This window comes from Pan troglodytes, chromosome 10 (assembly GCF_028858775.2).
Source record: "Pan troglodytes isolate AG18354 chromosome 10, NHGRI_mPanTro3-v2.0_pri, whole genome shotgun sequence".
NCBI classification, from domain to species: domain Eukaryota; kingdom Metazoa; phylum Chordata; class Mammalia; order Primates; family Hominidae; genus Pan; species Pan troglodytes.
In genome coordinates this window covers 11,554,096-11,559,156 of record NC_072408.2, presented here as the reverse complement: position 1 = coordinate 11,559,156, position 5,061 = coordinate 11,554,096, and positions in this window count along the sequence as shown.

Below are 5,061 nucleotides of genomic sequence, written 5' to 3'. Positions count from 1 at the left end.
ACGGAAGAGACCATGGCACCGTTAAGGCAAACCTCAGCACTGGTGGAGAACATGGCAACGTGAAAGGAAGTCAAATAAAACAGATTTATCGGCCAGATATGGTGGCTCACGCCTGTAATCCCAGCACTTTGGGAGGCTGAGGCAGGTGGATCACGAGGTCAGGAGATCAAGACCATCCTGGCCAACATGGCCAGGATACAATTCTGTATTTTTGTAGTATCCCGTCTGTACTACAAAAATACAAAAATTAGCTGGGCATGGTGGCACACGCCTGTAGTCCCAGCTACTCGGGAGGCTGAGGCAGGAGAATTGTTTGAACCCGGGAGGCAGAGGCCGCAGTGAGCTGAGATCGTGCCACTGCACTCCAGCCTGGTGACAGAGCGAGACTCCATCCCAAGAAAGAAAGAAAGAAAGAAAGAAAGAAAGAAAGAAAGAAAGAAAGAAAGAAAGAAAGAAAGAAAGAATAGATCTATCTTTCTGGAGTCGGGAATCTGAAATGTGAACTAGCTGAAGATGAAGAATAACCTGCCTTGAACTGCACGGCCCTGTATGGTTTAGAGAGCAGTGCCAACCCTGTGCACATTTGTCCTTCCGACCAGGAAAGAGGCTAGGTGGGAGCCAGGACCTTAGGTGGGGGACTTAGGGACACCGAGTGAGCTTCCTCTGCCACATCACAACACTGGCCAAGTGGTGTGGCTGAGGACTAACCCAGGGTTTGTTTTTGGTTTTTGTCTTAATTGCAAGGTCAGTGTTCTTTCCAGCATATCAAATTAAGGGAAGAATTTATTCCTTCATTTGGTGAAAACTTATGGAGCACCTAAAATGTGCCAGGCATCTGGAATCACTCTGAAATAGCAGTAATTCTGATGGCCACCTGTGAGGAATCCTGCTGGGCGGTGAGAGGCTTGTTGGAATGACCTGAAGTTGTGATAGGAGGTTGGGGTTTGGAAAAGGGACAATAACAACTGCAACAGCAACAGCAACAAAACAACAATAAACATTTACCACTTACCCAGCAGGTTTCCGTGAGCACTTCATGTGACATGAAGCATTGTAAGTGTCATATTATTGAATCCTGTCAACAATATAATGAGGCAGGTACTATTATTCCGTTTGCCACAGATCAGGAAACTGAGGCTCAGAGAAGCAAGGTGAGTTGACAAAGATGGTACGCCTCATACAGGGCATAGTTCGGCTTCTGAGCCAGACTGTCTAACCCAGGCCCTGCATTCAACCACAGGGCTATTCACCATCTGCTCTACTAAAGACAAATAAATGATTCTTGCCAGGGAAAGGGCTGCTGAGGGTCAGAGACCTGCTAGAGGTGTGAGGAGGCTGAGGTCTAGCCTCTCCCATAGACACCCCGCTCCTCCTGACCACGCGGCAGGAGCATCCTGTCTGTCCCCCACCCCCACATCTCAGCAACCCTGACCTCCAGCAGGCTGAGGGGATGCTGCCTCCGGAAGCCCCCACATCCTGCATTCTGCTGAACCCACAATGTGTCAGGCCACCCGTCCCAGCTGCAGCACACAGACGGCCGGAGCTGACAGGCTGGGGCTGAAAGACCGGCCCCTCGGCTAGAAATAGCCCTCCGAGAAGTGTGTGGTGGCTACGTGTCCACAGGGAAGGGAGGAGGCAGGGCAGGGGAGCCAAGGAGTCCCAGGATCCCGAGATAACACCAGTCCGGATGTGCAGAGTCCCAAACGTGGTGGGCTGGCCTGGGTCACCGGCTCCAACGAGGTGAGTGGGAACCAGGATGTCTGCTCCCTGACGTGGGCTGCGTGACAAGCCCCAGGCATCCTGAGAGGGTGGGCTGGGTCCCTTAGGGCAGCCTTTGAGCACCAATCAGATTGGACAGCCTGTGTGGACACACACAGACACACACACACACACACACACACACACACACACACACACACACACGCGGCTTCTCTGCAGTCCCAAGTTTCCATTGTTCCTTCCTTGGGCAGAATCCCAGCCTTGGAAGCATGGCTGCCTTCCCTCTGGTTTGGGATCAAGGAATTGAGGGGGCTCACAGGAGTAGACAGCAGCCTGGCTGAGCCCTGCAGGCAGAAGAACCAAAGGCTCTAACCATTGCTCCTTCGTCCCCCACCCAGAAAAGAAATATCAAATCTCGCCCTGAATAGAACTTGTTCCCCATGTACCAAGTTCCCCTCCCTCCCCCAGTCCCTGCCCTTGGCCCGCCACGTGCCCATCCTGGTGGCTTCAGTCCTGAAGATACGTTCTTGGAAACAGGGACATTCATAGAAGAAGGCTGTGGGGTCACTGACAAAGATCTGAATTCAGAGTAAGAAAACCTGGATTTGACTCTCAGTTCTGCCACATGCTAGGTGTATGCTCTTTGGCAAGTCACAGATTGTTCCTCAGTTTCTTCAAATGAAAGATGAGGATTCTTCATATCTCATGGGGTTTGGGGAAGATAGAATAAAAGAACGCCTGTGAGAATGCTCTGTGAAAAGTGCACGGTTAGGAAAGTTATTTGCAAATGTAAGGGATGTCATTACACGCGACTTACGGCGCAGGATCTAGTCCCGGCTTCAATGACAGGTCACCTTAGGCATGTGACTTAAACATGTCATGTTATGATACTGCCCCAGCCTGCATCATGGGGTTATACGTAGCCCAGAGTGGGTCTGCAAAAGCACTTTGTCACTGTGGTTGTTATTATACCTGTAGCTAGTGTGTGGACCTTGGTTCAACAGCTTTTCAATCTTTTCACACCATGGCCCACATAGAAAATGAGAATGTTTTGGCCGGGCACAGTGGCTCACGCCTGTAATCCCAGCACTTTGGGAAGCCAAGGCGGGTGGATCACGAGGTCAGGAGATCAAGACCATCCTGGCTAACACGGTGAAACCCTGTCCCTACTAAAACTACAAAAAATTACCTGGGTGTGGTGGCGGGTGCCTGTAGTCCCAGCTACTTGGGAGGCTGAGGCAGGAGAATGGCGTGAACATGGGAGGCGGAGCTTGTAGTGAGCCGAGATTGCGCCACAGCACTCCAGCCTGGGCGACAGAGCGAGACTCCGTCTCAAAGAAAAAAGAGAGTATTTTTAGGGCACAGAGGCCACTCCTGACTCCAGAGGCGATCCATCAGCCCAGATTCCAGCAACTGCAGACTCAGAGAGTCACTGCCTGTATGCATCTCTTACCCCCGTGGTGGCTTCCAGAACATACAGTTCAGGAAGCTCTACCTTAGAATTAAAAATAATAGTAATTCCCTCCTACCCCCAGAAAAAGTGAGATTAGTTTGAGGATAGTGGAGGTGTCTAGAAACTGTTGGAATGCCTCAACCAAGACACAAATTCTTAGACATCTGTAAAGAAAGCCATATATATATATTTTTTAACTCTAGAAGCTCGATTTCTGGGTCTAGAGATGATAATGCTGAGGCAATGGTTAGTGCAGCCATGATGGGAGGCTGAGGCACACAGGTTTCAGAGCTGGATCTGCCTGAAGGAACACCTCTGCTAGTTGAATCCCTGTATTCAACAAAGGCCAGAAACGAGACCTGCAGAGGGGAGGGTGAAGGCGGCTTCCAAGACTCGTGGCTCAGCTCCTGCCACTCCATGATGTGTGTTAGTATGGGAAAGACCAGGGCTGGAAACAAAACAATTGTGCAAGAAATGATTCCAAAACCTTCCTTGTAGGCACCAAAAGGAGTTCATACCCCAAGATGAGGGCCATGAAGTTATGGGAAGTCAAGCTTCACTGCTCCCTGGGCAGTGCTAGGACTAAGGAGGGCAGGAGGGGTCTGTGTGCAAAGGGCTCCTCCAATGCCCAAGTGCGGCTTCCATGATCTTCACAGCACGCATATTCCAGGTGGCACAGATGAGGGGTGAGATGCCTGTATGGGGCAGATGAAAAGTCACCTGCTAGTCCTGAGGCAGGCTCAGAGCCCAGGTGGCTGATTCCCTTCCAGTGAGTGTGTTCAAATGAATTACTGCAGTGAGGGGTGCTGGAAGAGCATCTGTGCTCAGGGTCAGAAACCTGATTCTAATTCTAAGCTCTGCCCTCAACTTGTCCGTGTAATCTTGGGCAAATCACTCTGGAGACCTCAGTTTTCTTCTTGTATTAGATCACTACAAAAGTTGCAGTTTTTGCCATTACTTTTTTTTTTTTTTTTTTGAGACAGAGTGTTGCTCTGTTGCCCAGGCTGGAGTGCAGTGGCCTGATGTCAGCTCACTGCAACCTCCTCCTCCCAGGTTCAAGCAATTCTCATGCCTCAGCCTTCTGAGTCACTGGGGCTACAGGTACCCGCCACCACGCCTGGCTAATTTTTGTATTTTGGGTAGAGACAGGGTTTCGCCATGTTGGCCAGGCTGGTCTCAAACATCTGATCTCAAGTGATCTACCCGCCTCGGCCTCCCAAAGTGCTGGGATTACAGGTGTGAGGCACCGCACCCTTTTAATTAATTAATTTTATTTAATTAAAAGTAATGGGAAAATTAAAAATAATTAATTAAAAGTAATGGCAAAAACCGCAATTACTTTTGCACCGACCTCATAAAAACAGGCAAGGATGATGATCGCCAGGGTTCCCAATGTCCAACTCTCAGATTCTGTTTTCATGGCTCATACAAAGAGGAGGGTGGGGAGAAGAGACTCCAGGGTCACTCCGGTTTGGGTGCATTGGTAGGAAAGGAAGGAGAAGAAACAGAGGGAGGGGATACAAGTCTCCCAAGTTCAGAAAACTGGTGGGGTTCTGATTTGAAAAGGCCCAAAGAGGAGACATGTGGGGGGGCCCTGGGTGGGGACAGCGAGGCTGGGGCTCTTGGTTCCTCCAGTAAGCACCATAAATGCCCTAGTCTGGCCAGCCAAAAGGAGCTGTGGCTTCACAATGACTTGTAGGAAGAACAGCTTGGGGGAAGTGCCTGTCCAAGTGGACTATTTCTATGAGACAACCATTATAAAAATATTTTGAAAAGCTAAAAAGCACCATTCTAATATAAAGTGAAAATACATTTTTCTTGGAGGGTAAAGAGTGATGGAGACAAAGAAAGGAGAGTTAAGGAGACTCCTGGAAGTAAGAATATTTGTA